Genomic DNA, 16,612 nt, shown 5'->3' with positions numbered 1-16,612 from the left:
TAGTCTTTTCTGGGGGTAGAAAGGCCCATGTAATCTGAACTGGTTTGGGGTACATATGCAGTCAGGCAAAACTAATTCCTTAAGTGAACTTTAAAGAAGAATTTTCTATTTACCATGTTATACCTATGCATAATCAAGAGTGTATATGATTAATGTGCAGAGAGCAAAGGCCTAGGTAAGCCTGCCAATCAAATGGAGAAGCACCCCTTACACCCTTAGCAATCAACTCTTTCTTCTCTTGAATCCTGTAAGAGGTACCCCCCCCCCAATAATTGGCACTCTTGACTGCCACCACTGATATGGCCACGGTCAGTCTTGATACTGTATCCGTTTCTAATTTGTACTATATAGGCTTTGTTTTTGCAGTCTGGGTGGGCTTTTATTTCATTCTTGAACAAGAGGCGAAGAAACACCTGACCCAGACCCTAACCACCTGCAACACTTTCCCAAGAGTCTCCAGAGCCTCTTGGACCTAGCTCTGCGTGTCTGATGGTCATGCCTGTCATGGAAACATATTCTACATCTTAGAGCTGCTTAAGGCTGAATAGAGGAGCAGACCTCACACTCTTTGATGAAACTTAAACACAGAAACCTACCATGGCACATGGGTCACTTTCTTCTAATATTTTCCTTTGCCTGAACATACACTCGCATCCCAAATCTTTTCCTTTTAAAAAAACCTGAACTTTATGAGGCATGCTTTCCTGTGTGATTAAGGACATTTCCAAGGCATGGTTATTAATGGCCGGGCACTCTGGCCCCACACACAGCAGGCCCAGGCGGCTCTTCCTCTGGGGCTTCAGCTCTACTGGACCTACATAGGGGATCTTCAAGAACTGACACTCTGACTCTAACAGACATTCACTCATAACTAGGCAGATGAGTCAGCTCTCTATGCCCATGAGTTCTGTACTCATAGATTCAACCCAAAACAGCTGAAAGACTTGGGAGCTTGCCTCCCCCACCTCACGCCCCCCAAAACCCAACTGTTTCTGTACTGTACTGGGACAGACTTTTCTCTTGTAACTATTTCCTAAACAATAAACAACTATGTATGGCATTTATATAGCATTGTATATTATGCAACATCTAGAGAGGCTTTCACATATACAGGAGCATTGCGCAGGCCCTATGCAAATGCTAGACCATTTCATATAATCGACGTTAGCCCAAAGCACTAGCACAAAGGGCTCTCTCTGTGGGCTCTGGACCTAGTTCCTTGGACACCAGAGGGTCTACTGTGGTACTTCACCCTGGGGTCAGGAGATAGTTCCCAACTCAAGCAGGAGCAGAGACCTTCCCCTGTCACGGGGACAGATACCTCACGTGAACTAAACCCCAGTCCTACTTCACTGTACACACAGGGCATCCTGCTGTCAGCTCGCTTCTGATGACTGGCCCAGAACCTTAATATACGCCTCCAGTTTTCTTCTCTGATGCCTTCTTACTTAGTAGCACTTGGGTTGCAAATGACTAGATGTACTTTATCATTTACCAGGTGAGACTTTCTTCCCTATGAGGAATCGGAAGCTTTAGTCATTCTTCTCTTTAACCAGTATTTAACCTTCAAGTTCTTCTAACACCGGGACAACACAGCCCACAGAATCAATAAAGCAGGGCTCACAGGGCTCACAGAGACCGAAGCAGCCTCTACGGAGCCTGCATGGGTCTGCACCAGGCCCTCCGCATATATGTTATGGTTGTTTGGCTTGGGGTTTTTGTGGGACTCCTGACAGTGGGAACAGGTGTGTCTGATTCGTTTGCCTGCTCATGGGACCATTTTCCTCCTACTGGGTTGCCTCGTTCTGCCTTGATATGACTGTTTGTGCCTATTGTAACTTGTCATGCCATGTTGGGTTGATACCACTGGGAGGCCCGCGCTTTTCTGAGGAGAAACGGAGGAGCAGTGGATTTGGGGAGGACTGCTGCTCAAGGTTTTCCCTGTAACAGCTGCCCCGAAGATCGCAGGTCATAAGCAAGAGGGTCACTGCAGGCGTCATGGCGGAGGATCATCGTGGGAATCTGTACAGTGTAGTTAGCAACGCAGTAGGGGCAGGAGGGCTGCTCTGGGGCACAGGAGCCTGGCCTTATACTGAGTGGGATGCCAGGCTTAACTTGCAAACACCTGCTCTGAAGGTGTGGGAATTCTACTCAAAATCATTGTCAGGAAGACTTACTGAAAATAAAAAAACAAGAGCAAGGTCCAGGGCTCGAGGACATCAGAAATCCAATAGTAGTGCCATGGAAGGACTCAGCAGGTAGGCCCAGGCAACAAAGAGGATCAAGAGAGTCACAGGAGAGCCTTCGCATTAAAGCTTAATGGCCTCCAAACTGAGCAACACAGATGGACTTCATCTCAGCACCATGTCTCTTCTCCTTGGCTCTCCATCTGCTTCTTCCACTCGTTATCACCTCCGCTACCTGGCTTCTGGGTGCCCAGGGAAATGCCATGGCCAGCCACACATAGGGACTTAAAACACTGCACACGCACTATGAAACCGGCTCCTGTGTTTTCTCCTTTTGGGGTTCTGGGTAGAAGAACTAAGATAGCCATGTGGCACCATCCTTCCCCAGGCTCCAGTTTGCATGCCCAGCACTTCTTAGTTCCATGCCTGTTTAAGCAATGCTGGGCCCAGGGTGCCACGACTCACTCAGCCATTACAGTGTTAGAGTTAGCAGTGGACACAGGCAAAGGCAGCTTGCAGTGGGGAGACAGCCTGAGTCAAAACGTCCTAATATGTCAGATCTGTGTGACTGTGGGCATGGACCCAGCCTCTCTGATCCCCATTTTCTACAGTATTTACCACCAAGAAGACTAATGAAGACTCAAGCTGAACCCCTTGCCCGTGGTGGCTTAGACATGGCTTGAGGGCATCCTTGAAGAGTTCATGTGCTGGGATCTTGGTCCCAGTATGGTGCTACAGAGACACAGTGGCACCTGCTGGGAGGCAGTCAGCTTCCTGAGTGCACTGTAGGCGCCTCCCTTCAGTATGGACTAAAGAAGGTCTGTGAGACCCTGCTCACCCTTCAAGAGAGGAGACTGTTATAAAGGAGGAAGACTACTGACAAGCTGTTCTCCATCTTCTATGTCATCCTGCAGTCTCTTCTTGCAAATGCTCCTGCTGTGATTCTATCTGCCACCATGGGAACCCTGCCAGAGTCAGCAATGTGCTGCTTGAACTGCAAGCCTCCAAAACCGGGAGCTAAAGAAAACACCTGCTTGCAAGTTATCCAGCCTCAGACTTTTTGTTATAGCAGTGGGAAACAGACCAATACATCCCGGTTCTCAAGTGCTGCTCCATAAATACAGCACTGTTTCTTTTTAATTCTATTTTTATATTTATTTATTACAATTTATTCACTTTTATCCCCACTACGGCCCCCTCCCTTGTCTCCTTCCAGTCTCACCTAACCTCTCTCTTCTCCCTCTATTCCCTTTCCCTAGTCCCCTGATAGGGGAGGATCTCCTTCCCTTCTATCTGACCTTAGCTTATCAGGTCTCATCAAGGCTGGCTGCATCATCTTACTCTGTGGCCCAGCAAGGCTGCACCCCCACAGGGGGGTTAATCAGAGAGTCAGCCACTGAGTTCATGTCAAAGAAAGCCCCTCTACCCCTTACTAGGGAAACCACTTGGAAACTGAGCAACCAATGGGCTTCCTTTGAACAGGGGTCTAGGTCCTCTCCATGCATGGGCCTTAGTTGGAATGCTGATCTCTGTAGGACCCACCCCCACCCCCCGGGCCAAGGTATTTTGGCTCTGTTGCTCTCCTTGTGGAGTTCCTGTCCCCTCCAGGTCTTTCTGTCTCCCTCTTCTTCCATAAGGATTCTGGTACTCTGCCTAAAGTTTGGCTCTGAGTCTCAGTATCTTCTTTAATACCCTGGTGGGTAGAGTCTTTCAGATTTCCTCTGTGGAAGGTTCCTGTCCTGTTCCTTGTCTTCTCCTACTTCTAATGTCTATCCTGTTTGCCCTTGTAAATGAGGATTAATGCTGGTGGGAATGTACAACCACTTTGGAAATCAATCTGGCACTTCCTGAAAAAATTAGGAATAGTGCTACCTCAAGATCCAACTATACTGCTTCTAGGCATATACCCAAAAGATGTCCCACCATTCATTAAGGACATTTGCTCAACCATGTTCGTAGCAGCTCTATTTGTAATAGCCAGAATCTGGAAACAACCTAAATGTCCCTCAATGGAGGAATGGATACAGAAATTGTGGTACATTTACACAATGAAATACTACTCAGCAATTAAAAACAAGGAAATCATAAAATTTGCAGGCAAATGGTGGGAACTAGAAAAGATCATCTTGAGTGAGGTAACCCAGAAGCAGAAAGACACACATGGTATATACTCACTTATAAGTGGATATTAGCCGTATAATATAGGATAAACATACTAAAATCTATAGCCCCAAAAAAGTTAAACAATGAGGAGGACCCTAGGGAAGATGCTTAATCTGCAGCCGTATTTTTAACGATTTTAGAATTAGCAGCAGAAGGGACAAGAAAGCTCCTTGCTGGAAACATGAGTGGCCAAAGCCAATTCTGTGGTTCTAGAACTGAAATTGAGCCTGCTGTTCTAAGACTTTTCAAACCAGTTGTAGATAATGAGATGCCTATTTCTAAATGAGAAGAATGGGATGCCAGGAGACACCCCAAAATATGTAAAAACATATAAGCAGAGTGAACCTCAACAGCCCTCACAAGGCTCTCCATCTTGAAGAGGGCCGACTGGCTTGTGACAAGCAAGTGTTGAGTACTGACTGAGATTTTTAACAATGCATCTATTTCCCAAGCACCAACAGTTGCCAACAGAAAAATGGTAAATATTTTCAGTAGAAACCTGCTGTTCCAACATTAGCTTCAAATATGAATGGCTCTCTGCAAATGCCAATCAGGGAAAAAAAAAAAAAAAAAAAAAAAACAGCCACTGTTTCTCTAATGAAAAAAAATAAAAGAAAGAAAGGCTCATTTTTCTGGGGACAAAAATAATCTGGACAAATCATTTGAATGGTACATTAACTCCTGTCATTAGCTTACTTCTGGATTGCTTTCCTGTGGGCTCGGTGAGGGCACATGACTGCATGACAAACACGGTTGACCCGTCCACTCTGACCGCGAGTCTGTGGGTTCCAGGTGGAGGAGTAGACCGATAAGGTGGTTGAACCTGGTGAGCTTGTGTCTGAGGGGAAAAAGAGTGCTACTGGGACTCACTCTCCACAAGATAATCCCAGGAGTGCCTACCAGTCCATCCTAGGGAGCGCTGGGCAGGCGGGCTCCTTTCAATAACGCACACAGTCCTATTAGTTTTATTGCTTGTTTAAATGCCCTGGGAGAACCTAGCCGAAATCAATGATTTTAGAAGTCTCCTAGTAAAAGTTGAGAGAAAACACCGGTTTTCTCATAGGGATCCATGCTTCCTCCGTTTCTGATTTGTATTGGGACTTTTTGAACAACAGGCAAGGCAAACACAGCATCATGCTGTTGGCTGTATTAAGAGCACAAGATGTAATATTTGCCCTTAACACTGTTTCCTGAGGGAGCGCAACATGAAAAGGAAGCTAGAAAACACACACACACACACACACACACACACACACACACACACACGTCCCATAGAAGAAGTCAGCCATCTTGCCTGCCTGTTAATGTCTGGAGGAAGGCAGGGGAGCTGCCATGCTGGGGTCACTTTTGTTTATTGAGCAGTAATGTATTTCGCCTTTAGCAAATGAGTGATGATGCAAGAGCAATGAACAGCAGCAAGGAAAATGAGATTGTAGCTTCCGGAGTGTGACAGATAGTCCTCCTCAACAGAACCAACTCATTAATCCTGAGTTTGTCTCAGTAAATCCACCGAGAAACGTTTGTTTGTTCATCCGTTTGCCAGCAAACCCATAGTTCATTCTATTCCAGGGGCAGCCATGCATGAAAGGTTTCAACAGTTGTTAAAAAGGCCACAAATGGGACTGGAAAGATGGCCCAGCAGTTGAGAGCACTGGCTGCCCTCTCAGACAACCTGGGTTCGGTTCTCAGTACCCACATGCTGGTCCACAGCTTCCTGTAATTCCACTTACGGAGGATCTGATGCCCTTTTCCATCTCCCATGAGCACACACATGGTGCACATATTACATACATCCAGGCAAAACACTCATATACATAACATAAAAATAAACATTTCTCAATGTCCACAAATCTGCAAAACCATCAAGTCTCACAGTCTCCTCAGAGCCCTTTAATCTCTAAACAGGTCCCACCTGACTGCCTTTTTCCAGGATCCCGAGAGCTGAGGTCTACAGCGCTGTCAAGACACACCTCTCGTCTGCCATTGCCCCATTCCATGGAGGCCATGCTGGATCACCGGAAAGCCAGGCCTCTCTTAGCCTCCCAGCTATTCCTGATCTCATAACACAGCATTCCATCTCTTCCCAGTCAGAGGCAGCAGCAGCCACGTGTGTATACCCGTGGGCTTCATGCCTGAGCCGACAAGATGAGGCTCCGATGGAGCAGGTTCTCATGTCCACTGAGCCATCCGATATTTGGACACTTGGGGGTCTTAACTTCCCTCGTGAGCCTTGGCTAACTTCGAGACATGGTGAATAACTCACATGCAAAAGCATTCCTTTCACAGGGAGAGCAAGCAATGCACAGTCTCTACCCGGAACCTCCTCTGCTGGATCCTCACAACTTGGCCAGCACTCCAGGGGAGTGGGCAGTTAGCTGATGACTAGGGACAGTTGCTATGCTGCTGAAGTCATCTAAAGTAGTCCTGCTACTTGAAGTGCCAAGACTGCTCTGCGGGCCTCGCCTGCCTTCCCCATGAAAACTGCAATGAATCCTCCCCTTCCCCTTGCTTCTGACCATCCTTCGTGCTTCCCCAGGAGGCCTGGCATGATGTGATGTGGCCTGTCCTTTAGGGAGCTGTGAGTCACAAGCTACCTTTTCAATCAGTGGCAGTCATCTACTCATCAGATGGCCCTGCCAAACCTAAGGAATAATGAAAACCATACTCTGCTTTCATCATTGGGTCCTCTTAATGTCTCAAAGAAAAACAGAAGGGTAGGAAAGTCATAGCTATTGTCTAGAGCAGTGGTTCTCAACTGTCCTGATGCTGAGACCCTTTAATACAGTTCCTCATGTTGTGGTGAACCCCCAACCATTACTTCGCTGCTACTTCATAACTCTGATTTTGCTACTGTTATGTAAGTATCTGACATGCAACCCCCAAAGGGGTCATGACCCACAGGGAGCTGCTGTCGGCACTGACTCTCTCACAGTCCCCCAACCATGGGGAACGGAGCTAGGATCAGAAGTGAATTTTCTAGAGACCTAGGAATTCAGCAAGTTCTGAAAGCGTTGGACACAGAGCAGACAGCAGGCTCGACTCACACAGGACACCCACATTATCTACACGCCAGGCAAGGATAGCAACTAACCCCCAAGATGGTGTGTGGCTGGGACAGAGAAAGCCAATTTATGCTCTAAGCTGGCCTCTGAAGAAGGGAGGTACCTGGGGCTGGTCAGTAAGCCTGAAGCGCTGCTGGAGTCTGCTTTTTAGTCTGTGGTTCCCAGGGTCACCAGGAATGAACCGACTTCTCAGCATTTGGGGGATTGTCTGGGGAACTGTGACCTGGGCAACCCATGGTATCTGGAGCCAGCCTCACCTATCCTATAGAGGGGTATGTTTGCAACAGAGCTGCCTGGGGAGGGTGTGGCCACTAGGATTTCTCTACAGCTCCTTCCCAGGAGCCTCCTGCTATGCCTAGAAATTTTCAGACACAGCAGGCAGGCATTTTAGACAAGAATGTGGGGAGTGAGTGACAGGGAGGTGGGCACCCCTCTTCTTTGACAGCACTGGCTCCCACATTTACCAAATCTCCCAAGCCTCCCTCGAATTTTAAATCCTTCTGCTTTGAAGATTAATCTGGAGCTTAACTGGTTCCCTTAAAATGCTCACAAGCCTAAACTGCTTAATGCAGGCGCTAATGAGAGTAAGTTCTGTGACTCGAAATTAACATAATTAACCAATTTATGGGCACAGATTAATTTAGTTGTTATGTACTTAACATTTTCATGTTTGTGAAAGGGAAAAAAAAAAAAACCAACATGATTTAGTTACCCAATCATAATACAGAGGGAAAACACCAACAGAAATCTGTTCTTTGCTGTTTACTTTTCCTTCCCCAAAGACAAGTAAACACAGCAGAAGCCGCACATAGTCAGGGAGGCTGAGCAGGGGATGCTGCTTCAAAGTGCAGTTCAAACTCTAGGGCCCTGGGGTCCTCTCCTGCTCTGTACCCTTGAGCCACGAGCTTCTGAGCAATCTAGGGAATCCAGTCTTTCCAGCCAGTAGTGTTTCTCTAAAGCAGGGGACCCTGAACTGGGTGCCTCATGGTAGCACTATTTCCTCAGGAGACATCTGAGTCCTCTTAGGCAAGAGGAGGTACAGGTACTGCCCCACACTGCTGAGCACTCCTGACAGTGAAATCACTGTGGCCCAGGCAACACCTCTGTGTCCCCAGAGAGCTTCCGTCAGAGCAGCAGTTCTCATGGATCGTGACTCCTTTGGGGGTGGAATGACCCTTTCACAGGGGTCAACACTGGAAAACACAGATGTTTACATTACGATTCATAGCAGTATCAAAATTACACCTGAGGAGTGGCAATGAAAAGACTTTTTACGGTTGGGGGGCTCACCACTTCACGAGGAAGTGTATTAAAGGGCGGCAGCATTAGGAAGGTTGGGCACCTCTGTGTGAGAGCACGCATGGGGTGCACAGCCAGGAGGATCTAGCACGCTGGCCAGGCTCCCATCCTCCGAGCTACAGTCCGAGGGAGGCGTTTGCATTCTGCAGACACCTGCTCGGGGTGGGTCATGAGCCGGGTGTATGGAAGGGTAGGTAAACTGCTACTAGAAGGGTGAAGCCAAGTCCCCTATGCCAATGCCAACTGACAGCAGGCGCAGCAAGGGGAAAGAAGCATTGCAACAACAACAACAACAATGCTAAACAAACAAGCAAACTGGGGAGGTCCCCGGGGCAGGCCAGATTAGCAAACGAGAGAGAAGCGAGACTTAGAAAGAGGACAGCTATAATTAATTAATCAATTACTTACTTACTTAATTAATTAATCAATTAATTAATTAAAAAAGAAAGAGGACAACTGCCCTTGCTTGCTTCCTTCCTATGCTGTTCCCATTATTGTTTTTTCAGCCTAGGAGCAAGACGAGGGAATGTAAGCAACTATGGACTTGCAACGCGCTGTGAGGACCTCCCTTCTGTTCTAGCCACTGGGCTCAGCGGCAGCCGACCTCAGGCTGTCACTGCCATGCTCCAGCATTAGAGAGAGCGAGGCTAGGAAAGGCGGAAGACCTCAGCCCTCAGGTCATCAGGCCCGGGCTCACCTCTTTGCTATGCCTCTCAACAAGTGCACAACCCTGGAAGTGGCAAGTCACCTCCCCACTCAGTTCAGTTTCCGGTGGTGCAAAATGTCCCCAACAACCAACCCCCAGAATCCCTCCGAGGACCAGACATTGCCTGGTGCAGCGCCCACAACCAACAGCAGTCAGCAATGGCTGCCAGTGTTGGAATAATTAAAAAAATCCTAAGGGGACTGGAGCAGGAAAGTGAACTGAACACACAGCCTACTGCTCCTCAGGTTCGAAATCCCCAGGACTTAAAGCATACAAGAGAAGCAAAAGAGCAACTCTGGAATAAGAAGGCAAGATGTTCAGAGAAACTGAGCACAGACATGAGATGTGGGTAGCAGGAAAAAACACCCTGGTCCAAGTCATCTTAGAGGGGAGCAGTTCCACAGGGCTCAAACCCTCAAGGTCCAGAGTACTAGGTCATCTGGGATCCCTGTGGAGAGTTGCCTACCTGCGGGCGGGGCAGGGAGAAGCACAGGGGTCATTCAGAGATGAATCAAGTGAGGGATGATGGTAGGTCAGAGAGAGTGAAGGGATGACATCCTGAGACCAGGTAGCCCACCCCAGACCCTTCCAGGAGCTGGGAGACTGATAATCACTCACAGCCAAGAGGATCTGTGAGCACAGCTGTGAGTGCACATCAAAACTCAGCAAAGATCTGAAGAACGACAAACATCAAATTGAAGAGTAACACACAGCTAGATGTCATGGCTCATGCCTGCAATCCAAACATTTCAGGGCCCAAGAAAGAAGAATGGAGTGTCCGGAGCCGACCTGGGCAGCAAAGCGGGCTTCTGTCTCCAAAGTAATGCCACACAGATAAGCCCCCAAAGATGGAGATAAGAGAGCGAATGCAGGCAGGGGTGGGGGGCTCCAAAATAAGTATCAGTGTGTGAAAAATGATGCAAGGTGCCGCAGTATCTGTTAAAAATCAGCTAGAGCTCTCCTGTTTCCGGGAGGATGGGACAGACATAATTCACTCCACTCTTCCTGCTGCAAAAAGCCAAGCCCTGGAGGTGGTTGGTAACATGAAGCAAACAAAAGGAAACTGAAAGGCAGAGAGAGGCAGGCAGACTGGTTCAGGATCTTGTTCTATTAAGAATGACATGGTAGTGAGAGCGTGTCTCCTCCCCCTTCTCCTCCTCATCTTCCTCTTCCTCTTTTTAGTTTGTATGTATGGGTGTTTTGCCTGCATGAATGAGTGTGCGCTATATGATTGTGGTACCTCCAGAAGTGAGAAGAGGGCACTGTACCCCCATTAGACTAGAATTACAGATGGTTGTAAGCCACCATGTAGGTGCTGGGAATCAAACCTGGGTCCTCTGATGAACAGTCAGTGCTCTTAGGCACTGAGCCATTGCTGAAGCCCCATGGTATCTTCTGTGTGTGTGTGTGTGTGTGTGTGTGTGTGTGTGTGTGTGTGTGTGTTGTGGTTTATTTTGTTTTGTTGTTTTGGGACAGACTTTTGCTGAGGCAGGATAGAAAGATGGAAACTTATGGGCACATGATGCCAAGAGCAAGCAGGGCTGGGGCTTGCAACATCCTTACAGTAGCTGCGGTCTAAATTACAACACCTCTCACTCATCCAGGAATCTGGCTGAGTCTTTCACTAGCTGAGACTCAAGAATTCCAACGCAGTTAACAGCATTTGTTTAAAGCTTTCTCCCTTCCCAAGTGTAAACCACACTTTTCTAGGAATCTCATTAGTGATCCCCTTCGTGTAAAATGACATCCTAACCCTAGTGGCTTTTGATTTTACTCTATTTTATTTTATTAGGTTGTAATCCCATCTGAGGCATCACCATCGCTGCCCCATAATCCTATTAATCCGAAAGGAATGGAAAAAAATCTTAGCAACCCTTAAAGACGGAACATGGGGGCCACTAAAACAGTTCAGCCGCATACGGGTAACTCTTCCTCGAGAAGCAACAGCCAGGCTCCCCACAGGACAGCTCTTGCCTGAGAAGCCCACACCTGTTTCAGGTCTGCTGATTCTTTCCCCGAAAGCCTTCCTTTCTATCTGTAATAAACTCTAACTTTTCTCACATTAGCGTGTCTTGAAATTTCTTTCTTCAGCATAGCCAAGGATCCGGTTTTGACCGAGTAGAGCGAGGACTCTGAAAGAGGACTCGCCCGCCTACTTGGGTGACAGTGTGGAGTGTTTCTGTCCCTGCTGCCATTGACTATGTGTCTCAGGCTGGCCTTGAACACTCCATCCTCCTGCCTCAGCTTCTCAAGTGCTAGGATTGAGGTACACATCACCATACCCTGCTTGCTGTCTTCTTTTATCTTATTCATTTCAGAGCCTAGAGATGAAGATGATGGCAACCCAGAAACATCACTGGAAACAGACAAGGGGGAAAGGGGAATAAAAACTTTGTTTCTCCAGTTTCAGCACCAGGCAATGGGCAGCCTAGTAATCCAACAGGAAAGATTTACAAACAACTGCCCTTCTGGCCAACAGCATACGGAAGCTGTAGTACCAGCCCATGCAGGTGTGTGGTAAGCCTGGACTTCCACCCGGTAAAGAAGTAACAAGCCCCTCACCCTAAGCCGAGTGGTGTCAGCAATCGGCAAGGAGAAAGCAGGGCTTCTACCATTCTGGTCACAAAAAGGTCCTTCTTATGAAGTCACGCCGTCACGAAAAGCCCATTCCTGACCTCCAGCCAGGCTGCACCCTGCTCTTACCCACAGCTCCATTAGGCGATCTGGTGGGGAATAGCCACAGTAATGAGGTAAACCCCACACCGAACACACATAGAGAATGGAGTTCCCATCGTGTCCAGGAGGAGTGGGGAGGAGCATGAATGTTGCTGACACACACCTGCCATAATGAAGCACCGGCCCTTTCCCTGCTGGAGCCATGACACGAAGAAAGCGAAGACGGGAGGCTTGAGCGAGACTAGAGTGTCGTCACAAAATGCGCAGTTTTCTAATGAACAGTCACGCATCACACCAAGTACAGGTTCACAATGACAATGACACTGCTGCTATGGAATGTCACAGTGGAATAACTGTTTATGACGTAGCCAGAGCAAGAATGCTTCAGCAAGCAACTACAAAAACGCTTGACACAAACGAGAGCACCTTAACAAGGGAATGGAAATCATCAGCAGAGAAACAGAAGACATAAGGGGAAAAAATCAAGTTGAACTATTAGAACTGAAAGGCTAACCACAGGCTCAGTAAATGCAAGGCAAAACGGGGAAGAAAGTGTGGACCGTAAGACAGAACCTCAGGAATAGCACAACCTGAACAACAGGAAGAAAGGAAATGAACTCTAACCGAGAAACACTGAAGAAACATAAACACACATGACTCAGGGTAGGAGAATCAGAACTAGAACATAAAGATAAAAAAGAAGTAGGTTTGAGATGAGCCCCAGTGGTAAGCGCATTTGATTAACACACGTAAGGCTTTGGGTTCAATCTCTAGTACCATCAACACACAAAACAAAACAAAAAACTTATATAGAAGAAGATTGCACAAATTATATCTATCAAAAAGATGTAAGGCTCTGTGTAAGAGAATTATATTTATGAAAATAAAGAATAATAGAAATAAATTCAAATATATTTGAAGCCAGCATATCTATATCTATCTATCTATCTATCTATCTATCTATCTATCTATCTATCTATCTATCCATCTATCTATCTATATCAGATTCCCTCTTTATTTACTTTTTATTTTGTGTGCATTAGTGTAAAGATGTCAGATCTTTGAAGTTACAGACAGTGGTGAGCTGCTGTGTGGGTGCTGCTGTGTGGGTGCTGAGAATTGAACCTGGGTCCTTTGGAAAACCATACAGTGCTCTTAACCACTAAGCCATCTATCCAGCCCCAGATTCCCTCTTTAAAAAGACTTTGTTTCTGTTTAAAAAAATAATAAATCCAGATAGATTCTGCTTTCAAAATCAGACCTAAAATAAGAGAATGAAAAATATGCAATGAAAGTTTTGATAAAATAATTTAGTCAGTATAGAAATATTAATATCAGCCAAAGCATAATTAAAGGCAAAAAAATCAGATTATTTTTTATACAAATCAAAAATCCAACACACCAAGAAGAAATATCTTTTAGAAACATAACTATAAGACACACAGCAAAGGCATAAAGAAATTTGTAAATGTCGTGGAAAACCACTGGCTTACTCAGAAATAGATCAGGGAGATAAAAAAAAAAAAAAAAAGACATTTACCAGGCATAAGTTTCTTTCTGTGGAGATGGACATCAAAGTCAATCAGAGTAGTAGTTTACCTCCATCACAGTCATGGCACTATTGCACAGCCATGCACATCTTGCCTCGTGGTTGGTACTGAAGTTCTTAGAATTCAGTTTTGGGTAGGATCATTTATACTTTTTCTTCCTCAGCATGCTTCATAGCACATGTCAGCACTTTGAAAGCTAGCTAGTAAGGAAGACCTTTCCAGCTCAATTTGTGCTTGATTTCTTTATATGTTGTAACTAAGATTCATGGTCTTCGGAGTTAGGATAGGGGAACTCATGCATGATACTTAGAAACCAAGTTCCATGCTTCAGGAGAAACTTACTAACTACTGTTGCTGAGTTAAACTGATAGTAGTGTCAAGCCGCCTCCTAAAATAGCTATGAGTATACCCATAGACAAATGCTGTTCTCAGCCTTAATTAAAGAAGTCTCTTTGCAGAGAATGCATTGACTGAAATGCAGACTCATCACTGCCCAAGGTGTTAAGAATAAGTGACGGCTGAGTACTCAGCTTAATAAGACATTTATGCCACCTTCTTAAAGCTCAAGGAACACTACAAGAGGGGGTGGGACAAACGTAAGAGCCAAAAGACAAGGGCATATCTGCTAAGTGCCATCTTCTTGTCATCTGTTCTAATCACAAAGTCACAGCAGACAGTGCGATACCACTACTGCGCCTGCACAAGTTTGGCCGTGTTGACCTGTCATGGATATGGGAGCAGCTCATAGGATCTACCCCTCCCTGATGAGCTACTGGCAACCGAAACATTCTGGAGAAGGGGAGTCACTGTTTTCAGTGGATCGTTTAAACCCGGGATCACACAGATGTCTCTGGTTGAATTTAATGATCCCCAGACATGAACGTGGGCCACAGATTTGTAGGGAGGAGAGTGAGGGGGAGGGAGGGGGAGATTAATCCGAACGCATTGTATATATAATTTGTCCGTGTGTTTGCTCAATCTAATGAAACGTTTCTAGAGACATCCTCATTTTTACTTAGTTAAGTTTTTCTCTGACAGCTTCATATGTGTATATAGATGCGATTAACCAGAATGTATTACAGAGGCACACGAAGCTGTCAAAGACTGAATTTTAGTTTCTAGAAATGTTTCATTGATTGATTGATCAGACGAATGACAAGTGCAGATGTCTACGGGCACCTGGAAGACAAGATAAAGGGATAAAGTGTCCCAGTTTATTAACAAGAACACGACATGGGTTGGGGGAACTTCCTCTTAAGTTAGAAAGAGCCATGAGGGAAGAGGCCCTGCTTGGTCAAATCTTCTAGTTTTTCAAGATCCAGCCCAACCGCCTATTCTATTCTTACTTACATAAAATTCTTTGATTTGTGAATGCAAGTTCAAAACAAAATACGGCGGGGCACAGATCAAAGCACATGTATCTTCAGACCAAGGGGAGCTGGTGGGCAGCCACACCTTCCAGTCTGAGAGTACCGTGACCCCTGATGCAACAGCTAAACATCAGCAGCAAACAACCAAAAAGATTTGTCCAGTTCAGAAGGCTTTAGAAGTCTCTTCTAAATAACTCCAAGGAAGACCGAAGCTGAAAGTTAAAAGTATTCAAAGTGGGTTGGCAAGATGGCTCAGTGGAAGCACCTGCTGCCAGGCCTATCGTCCTGAGTTCAATCCCAAGAAGCCACAACAGAAAGACTACCGACTCTCAAGTGACAGTCTTCTGGCCTCCGCACCTGCACGGCAGGATTCCCATGCCCCACATCGTCACACAGGCGCGCACAAAACTGACAGACAAATCAACAATTAAAAAGGATTCAGAGGTAAACAGCGACATCAGTGCAGTACAAGTGTGCCAGTGACGGGGTTTAGGGAGGACGTGTAGACAGCATTCGTTCGTTCATTCATTCATTCATTCATTCATTCATCTATCCATCCATTCATTCATCCATCCATCCACAGTACAACTGTGCCAGTGATGGGGTTTAGGGAGGACGTGTAGACAGCATTCGTTCATTCATTCATTCATTCATCCATCCGTCCTTCAGCACATAGAAAAGCCTCAAATTAAAAAAACTAACAAGTGTCCCTCAAGGAGCTCAGAACAAACAGTAAAGGTAAACAAAAAAATTACCAAACAAACAAACCAAAGAAAGGCAGAAATTCATGGGACAATAAAAAAATTATTAAAGAAAACAATTAAAAACTTTAATAAAAAAAAAAACAACCCTAGTTGTTGGAAGAAACCCTTTTTACAGGAAAGAACAATTTTTCACTGATCAAGGGGGAAAACAGATACCACACATAAAATTGGGAACAACAACAATAAATGCAGAAAATACCTTTAATTTATGAGAATACGACATTAAGTTTATGTCAGACTTGAACCTCTGGAGAAATGAGTGGTTTCGTAGGAAAAAAAAATCTAATTACCTAATTTTCCTTAAGGAGAAAAAAAAAGCTCCCCCAGACAGGGACTCTGAAGAATGACTGATCTGACTGATCAGATCCCCTGTCGCCCCCACACAAGGCTGTGGCCCCGATAATACAACTGCTTCAGGGCCGGGAAAAGAGTTCCCCACCTCATCCCACCAGACAACCCCGAGGGACACCCTAACAGGACCGGTGGTCCAGTCTACGTCACAAACAGACGCGCACACACAATATCAACAACTGTAGGCAGCAGTGTACTGAAAAAAAAAAAAAAAAGACACTTGTGAATTTGTAGAAATCACTTGTGATTCTTAGAATTTATTCTAAGAAGGAAGGAAATAAATATGTTAATGCAATTTGCTACATTACACAGACCAAATGGCACACGTGAGAAGGAGTATAATCATCTCAGTAGAGCCTTTTAATAAAATTCAATATCATCCCTAATCAAAACTTTAGAAACCCGGGTTTAAAATACAGTTGCATCAATTTGATAAAGGCCAACAACCAGGAAATGTACAGAAGATAGCCACGAGCGGGTTAATA

The 16,612-nt window shown here is 45.7% G+C and overlaps 1 protein-coding gene across 2 annotated transcripts in view; it reads right to left on the bottom strand.

The window, feature by feature from the left end:
* The window catches only part of Pcsk6 (proprotein convertase subtilisin/kexin type 6), a 183,874-nt gene that overhangs the window by 91,128 nt on the left and 76,134 nt on the right, over positions 1–16,612 (bottom strand). The gene's annotated exons all lie outside the window — the stretch shown is intronic.

This window comes from Meriones unguiculatus, chromosome 14 (genome assembly GCF_030254825.1).
Source record: "Meriones unguiculatus strain TT.TT164.6M chromosome 14, Bangor_MerUng_6.1, whole genome shotgun sequence".
NCBI classification, from domain to species: Eukaryota; Metazoa; Chordata; class Mammalia; order Rodentia; family Muridae; genus Meriones; species Meriones unguiculatus.
The sequence above is the reverse complement of the archived record's forward strand: the minus strand, read 5'-3'. Positions and strand labels throughout refer to the sequence as shown.